Source organism: Sander lucioperca, chromosome 20 (assembly GCF_008315115.2).
Source record: "Sander lucioperca isolate FBNREF2018 chromosome 20, SLUC_FBN_1.2, whole genome shotgun sequence".
Taxonomy (NCBI): Eukaryota; Metazoa; Chordata; class Actinopteri; order Perciformes; family Percidae; genus Sander; species Sander lucioperca.
In genome coordinates, this window is record NC_050192.1 from 1,021,828 (window position 1) to 1,034,649 (window position 12,822).

Below are 12,822 nucleotides of genomic sequence, written 5' to 3' on the forward strand. Positions count from 1 at the left end.
GTTATTACTGTGAAGTCTTAATTTAGCTGTAGCCTGCTTTTCCCATTACGTTTGAGTTAACGTTATTTTAGACTGAATTTAGCTGTCAGCTAGCGGTTAGCCAAATTAGCTGTTTGCTAAACTAACGTTAGCTTCCCGGTGGAGGCTAGCCATAGGCTAGCGTGGAACAGATTGTGCAGGTCGTATCCTCGTAAAACAGTATTATCTTGCGCATGTGCAGAACGGATCGTGCAGGCAGAACGGATCGTGTACCGACAGATGTATTAAGAGAACTGGATACAGTGTTCGGTGGGAAGCCCCGTACGTTCCAATGAGAGTGCTCAAAAGCGCATAAAGCATGTGTCGGTACACGATCCGTTCTGCACATGCGCAAGATAATACTGTTTTACCGAGGATACGACCTGCACGATCTGTTCCACGCTAGCTAACGTTAGTTTAGCTAACAGCTAATTCGGCTAACCGCTAGCTGACAGCTAGATAGTCTAAAATAACGTTAACTCAAACTTAATGTGAAAAGCAGGCTACAGCTAAATTAAGACTTCACAGTAATAACAATACAGACAAGTATTGAGTGATTGTATTTTAAATGAGCACAAGTAAAGTAGAACTGACGTAACAGTTGTTATATATGTTAGGTGTTTGTTATATATGTCAACGTTTATTTTCAAGTTTTATTTTGAGGGTTTGAGGGCTTTTGAGGGCTTTTAAAGTTATTACATGCTGTCTCAGCTAGCAGTTAGCCGAATTAGCTGTTAGCTAAACTAACGTTAGCTTGCCTGTGGAGGCTAACGGCAGACCGCTACAATCAGCTAGCAGTTAGCCGAATGAGCCGTTAGCTAAACTAACGTTAGCTTGCCTATGGAGGCTAACGGCAGACCGCTACAATCAGCTAGCGGTTAGCCGAATGAGCCGTTAGCTAAACTAACGTTAGCTTGCCTGTGGAGGCTAACGGCAGACCACTACAATCAGTTAGCGGTTAGCCGAATAAATCGTCGTAAATCCTCGTACAACCGCGCATGCGCGAACATTTTGCGCATGTGCAGAACGGATCGTGTACCGACAGCATGGACGTATTAAGAGAGCCTCTGTTAGGCTCATTCGAGATGAACTTTTTTTTTTTTTTTTAACTCTTTATTATACAACAGTCATACAAACAATCAAGGCACAATGTGTTAGTACATTTGTCTAAAACGTGTTTACAGCTTTGAGGTAGAGACAATATAGCAAATCATAATAAAGAATATAAAAATAAAATAAGATGCTAGGGGTCTTTTAGTCCATTAGGGAATGTAAGTCCAAGAGTCTTTTGGCGTTTTCCTGTCATGTATTGTAAAGATGTAGCAAAAAGCTTAAGATCATTCTTCCAACCATTGATGTAGGGTTTGACCTTTAAATATTTGCACCTATGAATAAAATGTTTACAATTCTCAATCAAGTTATTTATCAAGAATTCTAGATTTTTATCCTTTAAAAATATTCCAGTTTTAATTGACATTTCGTTTAATGGGTGTAGCAGTATATCTTTAGATAGAAGCCAGCATTGAAAAGACAGCCACAGTTCATTAATCGGTTCACACTGAAAGAAAATATGGTCAACCGTCTCAATATCGCTGTCACAGAAAACACAGGAGTTACTCTCCCAATTAAATTTCACATGTAGGAAGTGATTTGATGGATAAATATCATTTAATATTTTAAATGTCACTTCTTTGGCTTTTGGTGGGAGAGGATACGATAAGGATCGTTTCCTAATCTTTCTTGCCTCTTCATCACTGTAATCTCGGAGAATATATTTTCTTTTCAGTTGAAAGGGTTAATATTTTATACATAATACACTCTTAACAAATTTGTTAGAGAACTGTTTGCTGTTCAAACTGACACCTTCAACACAAAGAGGACTCATCTCTGATATAACATTTGCATGAACTAAAAGTTGTTTGGTCATTGTTTTAAAGGGAATTGGAATGGCTTTTATTACTTTACTGAATTCTCTAAACGAACATTGAAGACTGAATTTGTCACAGAATTCTGTATGGTTTAAACATTCTCCAGAATCATCCATTAATTGAGACACATTCCAAATTCCTTTTTCCATCCAAGTGCCTAAAAACAATGACTTCCTATTGGATAAGATGTATCTGTTATTCCATAGGGGTGTATTCTGGGGAGTAAAATTGTGTTTATAAATCAAATTCCAATAGAGGAGAACTTGCTGGTAAAAATCTGATAATTTCTTTGGCAGTTTACATAGATCATAATCACATCGCAATAAAAAATGAATACCTCCCAACTTCTTGAAAATTGCATCCGGTATGGTGAACCAAAAGGAGCGTTCGTTTGAAGTATATGAATTCAGCCATTTTAATTTAAGAACACCGTTCATAACCAAAAAATCAATTGCATTTAGTCCACCCTCTTCAACACTCACATCCGTTTTCCTGATATAATGACATTTATTTTTCCAGATGAAGTTAAAATTAGTTTGGTTGATAAGTTGAGCCATTTTATCTGAATTATACATACGATACACTTCTGCTTTCCATAAACTGCCGTTGCTTTAGCCTATTATTTCAGTTGCAACCCCGGCAGTGGTAAGCGATCATGAGAGCAAATAAAAAATATAAAAACATAATTCAAACTGATGTGCGCATTGGCAACACACGGCTCAAGATGCCGATAGCCTATATGTAATTCCCTCCCATTAAAATCTATATATTTCATAAAAATACCCATCAAATCTAAAACCACCTAACCAACCTAATTTGAGTCTAGTTGCAATACGTCCAGAAAACAGCTTATAGTCTGTGTTGAGTAATGTAATTGGTCTAAGATTATCTAGTATTCTTTTGTCCTTGCCAGACTTGGGAATAAGAGTTATCAAACCTTGTTTCATAGTTGGCATCAATTGTCTTTTCTCTATGCATTCTTGTAGTGCCTAACAGCATATTTCTAATATCTTTCCAAAAAAACGTATAAAAGCTAGCAGTGAGTCCATCAGAGCCAGGGGATTTGTTTACTGACAATTTCAAATTAACAGCATCTAGTTCTTCAATTCCTAAATCTGATTCATAAATTCCTTTAAATACATCATCAATGGTTGGTATGAAGTTTATGACTTTGTCAAAGAAGCTATTGGAATCAGTACAGGAGAATGCAGATGTATAGAGCTTACTGTAAAAGGTGAAAACTTCTTTTTCTATTACTTTAGTTTGATTACATTCAATTCCCTCTATCAGTAAGCTTGTTAAGCTTCTTTTCCTGTCTTCTCTTTTCTAAGTTGCAGAAATATGAAGTGTTTTTTTTCCATTTGGCTCTTGACCTTACAAATGCACCTTGAGCTCTTTTAAGATATATATTATCTAATTGGGTTTGTAATTTCATTAGTTTCTCCTTGTCTTCACTACTCAATTCAGGCCTACTACAACTGGCTGACTTCATAAAACAGGTTGCTTTCCTCCTTTCTCCTTTCCTTATTAAGCTCCTTGCTAAATTTTATAGAAAATTCTCTAACTTTATATTTTACATATTCCCACTTGTTGCAATAGTTATTTATGGATTCGGTAATTTCAATTTCATTCATTATTTCTTTTATTTTTGAACAGTAAACCTTATTTTTTTAGCTTTTTTTTTTAATTAGTATTACATTTCCAGTACCCTTTGTTGTTCTTTTTCCTACAAGTTGGATTTAGTGTTACTTCTGTTATACAGTGATCAGTTAAAGGGGCTTTAGAAATTAATGCTTGAAAGGTAAACGCTCCAAATGAACTAGCAGCCAGCCAGTAGTCAATTCTAGATTTACATCTACCATTGGGTTTGTACCATGTGTATTGTTTTTCCTCTGGGTTTAAAACTCTCCATATATCAACCAAGCAGTTACTATTCATAAATTCTCTAATTATGGGGTTGTAATGATTGCTGTAAAATTTCTTTCCATTCATCCGGGGGCATATTCCAATCACCTCCCATTAGAATTAAATCTGTGGGGTGGAGGGCTTTAAGCTCTGATACAGTATTAGTAATCTTATCAAGCATTTGTTTGTTTTGAGCAGGCGGGAGCAAACAAAAGTCTGCTGTCAAGTCAGACAGTTTCCAGCAGCCTTCAGGCTGAACAGGAAGTGACAGAAACACTGTGGTCTGATTCCAATTTAAAAAAATGTTATCAGACCCATATATCAGCTTGTACACAACTCTCCAGTTGTTTTAATTATGACAGAGTAGCTCTCAAAATGCTCTACATGTGATCTGTTGCTGATTTTAATTAACACACTGTAGATGATCATTAATCTGAACAGATTTAGTCTCTCTGACTTCTAAACGTCACTACCAGCCACACAACATGTGTTCTGTACAGAATAAGTAATAAATCAGACAAATAGCAGTTAAAATCCCTCCAAATCAAAATCAATAAAAAGTTTATATAAAACGTCATCATGTTGAGTCGATTCTGAACCAATCAGCTGTTAGATCAGCTGAGAGGCCGGTGTTTCCCAGCATGCCCTGGGTCTGCCTGGGTCTTGCAGTCGCCTGGCTCTAAAAACTGCGGCCGCCTTGATCTCGTGAGGTTATCGTTGCCCACGTGTGCATGACGTCAGAGCAAGTCGGATCAAATCAGACACAAATCTAACTGGCATGCGTTGGGCGGCGATCGCCGGTGATCGATTCTGCGCAGACTTGGCTCATCTTGAACAAGCCTACTGTTAGGCATTCCTTCATCTGTTTGGTTTGTCATTACCCAGTTTTGGGGCCGTAGCGACGAAGTGACGACTAAACTGTAAATATGTTACATAATATAAGCCTATATTAAATTAGCCTATATTTAAGAAGGTAGAAACCATCCTGGTGTTGGCTATGTCTTCAAACTGGAAATGGGTAGGCTATGTTTCAAGCCAAAATATTTGATTGTGGAGGCTACTTTCTGTGACCAGTGCATGTGTTATTTTAAGAAACTACGGTGCCTGTTCAAAATGTGCCTTTTTGGTTAGCCTGTGGTAGCCTATTGCTGCTTGTAGAATTCTCCAGAACCAAATTGTACTCCTAATGCAACTCCACTTATAGCCTACAGTGTACTTCTACATCAGAGGAAGACATTGTACTACTACATACACAGGACATCCTTTGTCCCCACAGACCCCCCTTGAATTTCCCCGCGGGGATGAATAAAGTGTCTTCTATTCTATTCTATTTCATATTTACGAATTATATACGAATTCAGTACATGGCACAAACGGGGTCTGGTCATTTAGAAGCATGTACATGAATGGTTTAATCGCCTCTTTTGACCAGATAGTTGAGAAGTTCAACATTCCCAGGTAAATAACTTGAGTACATGTTTTGTAGATCTTGGTTTGTTTATTTACTTTTGTTCTTTTATTTTATTTTATTTTTTATTGTTATTATTTCTTTACTGTTGTTTTTATTTTCAATATTGCTTAAGTTGATTACCCTCTGATGTTTTCACGGGTGGGGGGGAGGGGGGTGGGTATATACAAGCCCAATGTGTCCTCGTGCTGAATTGTTAATTTGTTGTAACAAAACTTAAATAAACTATGTTCAAAAAAAAAAAAAAAAAAAAAAAAAGAATAGAATTGTTGCGGGAACGTTCCCTGAAGGTTAGGTTTGGTTAGGTTTTGGTTGAAATGGAAAGTCGGTTTATCGAACCTTTAGAGAACGTTCCCCTAACGTTCTAACCTTTACGGAACGTTCCTGGAACCTGGCCCGTTATGAGAGCTAATCAGCCATGGCATCTGACTGATGGCAAGCTGGAGGTTTTCCCCTTTGAACTGACTCTACAGGAGGTATCAAACACACACACACACACACACACACACACACACACACACACACACACACACACACACACACACACATATGGTTCTTATTTTTACGATGTTTTCATGTGCTCCGTCTTCTTTTGTTTTTGTTTTTTTTAATCTTGGGTTTCAAACTAAATCCAGGTTGTTTGAGGAGATCCACTGACTGACACATTCCTCTCTAATCACTCTGTTGTTACTTACTGAATTCCAACACTCAAGGATATGTGTATCATGTTGCATGAAATGAGCAGCTGCTACATGGAATCAGCAAAACGTGTCACTCTAAAACCATATGATATGTTTTGGAAAATGGCAAGTTTTAATATACTGTGTGTGTATATATATACCTATGCCTAATTCATTAAAATCTAAATTTTCAGTGTAATATAACACAACTATTTACTATACAATTATATATATATATATATATATATATATATATATATATATATATATATATATATATATATATATATATATATATATATATATATATATATACACACACACACACACACACATGGACAGAGTTTGACATCAACGATCTGTAACAAGATAAACCACTCATGTGATCTTTTATCAATGATTTATTTCATAAACCTAGGTTAATGAACCAGAGGGTCCGGAGCCAGAGTGTACTGTGTCGGGGGTCATGGATTTTGACCGCAAACTCGCTGGCCTCTGACTGCCATGCAGCACTGTGAGTAAGAACACTTCTCTCTGTTATTGATACACTTGATTAAACACTGACCTTGTATTTGTCTTTCTGTGTGTGTGTGTGTGTGTGTGTGTGTTTGTGTGTGTTGGTGTGTGCGGGTGTAGGTTAGGTTGTGGTCAGAGCTTCAATAGACTGCTGTTTTTGGCCCAGATTTATTAACACACCTTGACCTATCAACCTATCACCTTGGTGATAGGTTGAATATTCATTCTGCATGTATTCAAAATGATATTTCATATATTATATAATATGTAAAAGGTTATTCTGGGTGTGCAACTTTCACACAGGAACGGGCACCTAAACGTTGACATTGGGGTCCTCTGTGTGCGAAACTGGATAGGGTCCAGATGTGGGTATGAGATCATGACAGAATGGGGGGGCCCTGAATAACGAGTCATGTACAGTTCACCTATGACCTTTCGAGGGGCCTAACTGACATTGGAGAGTAATTGATGAAGGGGGGCCTCACTGTTCGGATAATGTGATGGTTTATGGGGTTTCCAGATGTCGGATCCTGAAGGGTATAAAGTACTCTGTCCGTTATACATTCAGAGAGAAACCTGTGTGTGTCCACTGAATTCTCCCTCTCGAGAGAAACTGTTCATTTTTGAATAAAGCTTCATCTACTCTGAAATCATCGGACTCGAATCATCTGTGAAGTCCCCTCAACTCATTTCCAGACATCACTTGTTGCTTAGTCAGTTTAAGTTCAACCGGAACCCCCCATGGACAGAACAGCAAGCAGCAGGCAGAGATTTATAGTGTAGTGTGTGTGGTGTGTATGCTGCATTTGGTTTATATCAAGACATGGAATCATTCACGTATTAGAGGCAGCATGTTTTGAGTAATCATATCCTCAGAGCAGGGCTCAACATAAAAAAAAAATCCCCACTGGCCGCCGGGGCCAGTAGATCAGAGTTTTGCTGGCCCCTTCTACATTTGTACTGGTCCTGAAAGAAATATCATAGGTGTGATTGGCAAAGGACAAAAAAACAGGAAAATATACGCCGCACCTACCATGAAGCTTCAGAAAATGGTTCTAACCCAGCTAGCCACTGCCACTGGATGTTGTGCTGTTAGCAGTAAAGCTAGACCAGGGGACATCAACTACATTTTTCCAAGGGCCACTCAGGGGGCCGGACTTTCAAATAAAGAAAATAAAATGATACCTAATACACATCTTCTTGTTTGATATTTTCACTTTCTTACTAAATTAATGCTATATTTTTTACATGTATTAGTGTAAGCAAACTCCTAAAAAACATGGAAAATCCATAATGATAACTAGATAGGCTACTTAACTAGAAAATGATCTCAGATTAGGGGGCAGTTCACTGAGGAGTGATGGTTAAAGTCTTGATTACTGAAACATAATCAGTGTCCTGATTGGTGGAAAATGCTTGCAGAAAGAAAGGCCTGTTGTCAGGTAAAAAATGTCACTGTCAAAGAGCCTGAAGCGTGATCCCAGTAATGGAATATTCTATAATTATGAAATTTTGCTTACTTGTAATAAGAACACATGAACACTGTCGTATTGAAAACGGTTACTAAGAGCAAACTGAAAACTGTTCTTTTTGTTGTGTCAGCACCTGCATAACAGGCACTGCTTGTTCTGTGGTTTGTCATGAAGACGCCATGTTCAGGCTGTAGGAGCAGGATGGCAGCGAGACATTATCACACCTAGACACAGGCGCGCTTAGGAGTTTCCTGCTATCTAGGTATGAGGGACCGTTGGCCGTCTTTGAGTGTTCTCCTTTCTGTGTATAAATGATGCTGACATTCTGCATGCATTTGGAAGAGCTCTTTTACTGCACTCTGCAACAGTGTGGTGAAACCAGCTATCCGCTCGCGAGCAATAATACTTGTGACTCTTCTACATTGCATTCTGATGTTGTGTGATAGTGTTCCCAGGTGAAAAAGAAATCTATTAAAAATATACTTTAATAAAGTGTACTAAGTATATTTTCTACATTTTGTACTTTTTTCGTCAAATCCAAGTATAGTTAAATGTATTCAATTATGTATTAACTTCAACTTAACATATATTTGACTACACTTCAAGTGTAAATAGTATGCTAAAATGGAACAACTTTTTTCAAACTTCAAGTGCACTGAAATACACTAATGAAAATCTAGATTCATAAGCAATTAAGCACACTTACAGTACAATTGCATTATATCGCCATTCTAATGGAAATACACTTAAAAAGGCATTGCAGCTTAACTTATAGTTGTGTTTAAGTACATTTTGTATATATTGTTATCATACTTGTTACTATAAACTATGTTAATTTAGTATGCCTCTGTAATATTTCAAGTGATCTATAAATGCACTTCCTAACTATATTTAGTGCTTTTAAAGTGTCCCACTATGACAATAATGTATTTGAAGTGAAGTTCAATAACAACCTAAACATCATAGACACATACTTTTAGTGCACTGTTATTATAGTGTTAGCAAGAAATGAATTGTGTTTGAAGTATACTTCAGCTGTACTTTTACCCCCATTTTGTTATACTTAAGCATAAATGTTGCTATTATACTACAAGTATATTATATTACAATTAATTTCAAGTGCATTACAACAACAGATTACAAATTGCATTTCAGAAAAGGATCTTTATTACTCACACAAAAGTAACACACAAAATATCCAACTCATTTGAATTAAATGTAATCAAAGCCTGTCTGTCATGGAATATTGTGCAAAAATCAGTGCAAATACCATAGGACACATGTATATATACGCCAAGCCATATACAACACAAAAGTCCAACATTACATACTGGGGCAAACAAATCTGGAGCAGTAGTAAAGCCATTTCGAACCCCGTTTTACGCTTCCAGCTCACTTCTACCCAGTTTGAGCATTACCTGCTGAGTAAAGTTGAAAGTGTTTTTCATGCACATGGGGTAGTCCAGGTGCAGGGCGTAGGATCAACCCGAAACGGCTGTGTGTGTGAAACGAAAAGGACACAAAAGGCCTGAGGCAGGTTGGCCAGTTCATCCATTACCACAGACCCTTCCAAGATAATCCCTACACTGAATGGGTTGAGCTGGGTATTTTCTCAACCCAGGCAGAGAATTCCCACTGGAGTTTAACTGTACGAGTCCTTGTCAGTTACATCCTAATGTGAAAGAAACGTAGTGACAAGGAGAAAACATAAACATGCCAGTTAGACAATGGTGTTTTGTACACCAAAAAGAGCCTATGACTGTTTATAATGAAAAGCGTTGTACAATATAAACTGCACTGATAGTATGATACCAGTTTAGTTTTTTTTTTTTTTTTTTTTAATTAAATGCCATATTTGGATCTGTACAGTATATTGCAACACTTTGTCCCAAATATGGAGTTTACCCACTTTCAGTCACAGTCGTGCTGAAAAGATGTAGAAAACTGCTCCCAGAAACTTTGTTGCTATGCAACAATTTTGTGAATCATATGACTCAGTACATTTCACCTTAATTGCTTTTTGTAAACTTTACTGTCACCGGTTGAAACTAACATTAAGTTAGTTGATTAATTGAGCAACCAGAATCTAACATGTGCACTCAGAACTCTCATTTCAGTTAAAGACCCGAGAACATTTTCACAACTTACAACTGGTGACAGTAAAGTAAAAAAACAAAGTGGGCAATGTAAAAGGATTCATACAACTTTAGTTATGGTGAGCAATTTTCTAAATCTTTTCAATAGAACTGGGACTGAAAGTGGGTAAGCTATCTTTGTTTGGCAATAGAGACTTAACGGAGGCCCTTAAGGAGACACTGATTGCTGATCAAATCATTCTGAAAATTAGTAGCACTGTTAATTAATGGCTTAAAATGAGACAAATGAGCATGCACCTGCAACATTTACAAAAAAATGATTCACTTACAGAGCATGTCTTGAAGAAGGCAGAAGAATCATCCGCCAAGATGACAGGCAGTCCCCGAAGACATAGGCACCTGATGTGTGTTGGCTCAGTGGTCTGGAAGATAATGGACACAAGAGTAAAACACATCTTGCTAAGGATAATCACATGTATTTATCAAATAAATTCCAGAAATTCCCCACAATGTTTATGTACAAGAGGACAAAAGGGGAGGAAAATGGAGAGGACAGAAAAGAAGGGAGGGGAGATTTGATGGGAAGAAAAGGATAGAACAGAGAAGAAACAAAAGACATAAAAAGAAAAGTGATGAACAGAGAGAGGAAAGAGAGGTAGTAGACTAATGTAGCTAGTCAAACCCACCTTTGTCTGACGTAAAGCTCAGCCAAAAGCTCGCTGGGCAGGCCTTTCTTTTTTCCTAAAGGAGGTCCATCAGCCTTGGAGAGAAACGGTCAAGTTCAAAGAAATTCTCTTGCAGACTTTTCCCCACCACTCTGGCGAACTCGTAACAAACCTGAAACAAAACATAACAAAAACGAGCCTTTGAGAGGAGGCATAGCTATATAAATCAGTGATTGATAGCTCACTGCGTAGAGCTGCGGATTCGGGTGTTAGCTATTATTCTACTTGGGCGGGCCGCCCAAGTAGAATAATACTGAAACAGTTGAACTGGTTATGAACTGGTTAAAACGACAGTTTAGGCAATTTAGCTGACATTAGCTAAGCCAGCAAACAGGTGGCTAACGTTGATGTCCGCCGAACTTGTTAAAACAACGTTTTTGACTAACGTTACTCACAAATAGGCCCTCCAGTGAGAAAAGTAATTTAGCTAGCTAGCTAACGGATGGCTAAATTAATGTCCATTGACATCAAACTGATTAACTTCGAATCCTCACAAACAGCCCCAACTGAAATTTTTTTTTAAACTGTAGCTAGCTAACGTTAGCAGGTGAAAAAAGGGTGCCGACCTAGTTAAAAAATAGCTTCCCACTACTCACCAACATCCCCTTGAATCCACACACAAACACGGAAACATGAAGTTGTCTGACTCCTCAGCAGCTAGCGATAGCTAAACAATGGACAACGGGAGGGCGAGATCGTTACTTAAAGCAGCCATATTATGCTCATTTTCAGGTTCATAATTTTATTTTAAGGTTGTTCCAGAATAGGTTTACATGGTTTAATTTTCAAAAAACACCATATTTGTGTTGTACTGCACCGCTCTCTCTCACTGCTGCAGATCCTCTTTTCAGCTGGTCTCTCTTTTAGCTACAGAGTGAGACCTCTTTTCTTCTTCTGTACTATCTTTGATTGCACCCGCACATGCCCAGTAGCTCAGATGTAGATCATGTCAGCTAGCTAGCTCCATAGACAGTAAAAGAATGGCTGTTTCTACAACTTCGGTCAGTTACAAGGCAGGATTAGCTGGGAGACTTCTAAATGAGGGCGCACATGTAAGTAGTTCTTTTGTAGATTATGGTGAACTTGTGTGTGTTGTAGCAGTGCTTTGCTATTGAGAACGAGCTAGCATGCTACAAGCTAATGGTTGCGGTTAGCCAGCTCGTTTCGGCTTGTGACATCACAAGCCGTGCTGATTTTGAACAGCTCACCCAGAGACTGAAGGCAGGACACATTCAGAAACTGTATCTCACTCTAAACAGCATGGATGGATTTTTTTCAAAGTTTGTATGTGTGTGGAAGCACCAGAGACACAACATAACATCCCAAATCCCAGAAAAAGTGATTTTTTCATAATATGGGCACTTTTAACGTTACTTACCGTCTCTGGCGAGTGTTAGCAGCAACTGGTCTGTCCGGCGGGCGGCGGCAAAGTGACAGCTTCTCAGCCAAAAGCGGATTGCGGCAAAGTAACGGCTTTCACGTTCCCATCGTGCATTGCATTAAACAGTGGAGCGTTGTCACAGTGGCTCATGAGTAGGCCTACAGTTAGTAGCATAGACTGTAACAACAAAAAAATGTGATTTCTCAGAAATTAAATTGAAATTTATGGAAACAACGGCCCTAACATAACCATACTTTTAGTAATATCATTTATTTATCCACAAACCTGTGCGTTTGTGTTAAATAAAAAATAACTTACTACTTAGCCTAATATCGCTGTTGTTACGTAAAACTCTAATGGGAAAAATAGCCTACTTTCAGATCTTGCAGCTTCATAGCAACTTATGTAGCCTAGGTAAAGAGATGGTCAGAATTGCCACTCTAAGTATGTCAAATTTAATACACTTCTATACAAAAATAAACTTCTATACAATTTAAAATACATTAACAACAAAGTACACTTTCAAAAAGTACATTTAAAAAATAATTTGATTACTGCTAAATTAGTATACTTACTTTTTGGACTCTGAAGTTGAACTTAATTACATCTATTTTGAAGTATACTTTTAAAAAG

The 12,822-nt window shown here is 37.8% G+C and overlaps 2 long non-coding RNA genes across 2 annotated transcripts; both read right to left on the minus strand.

The window, feature by feature from the left end:
- Positions 1-7,363: 7,363 nt before the first annotated feature.
- LOC116042090 lies at positions 7,364-11,190 on the minus strand. The gene is made up of 3 exons (XR_004103108.2): positions 11,179-11,190; positions 8,956-8,960; positions 7,364-7,604 (listed from the first exon to the last, which is right to left on the minus strand). It is a non-coding gene; the product is annotated as an uncharacterized LOC116042090 (long non-coding RNA).
- On the minus strand, positions 9,565-10,905 carry LOC116042089. The gene is made up of 3 exons (XR_004103107.2): positions 10,770-10,905; positions 10,413-10,505; positions 9,565-9,659 (listed from the first exon to the last, which is right to left on the minus strand). It is a non-coding gene; the product is annotated as an uncharacterized LOC116042089 (long non-coding RNA).
- Positions 11,191-12,822: the final 1,632 nt, after the last annotated feature.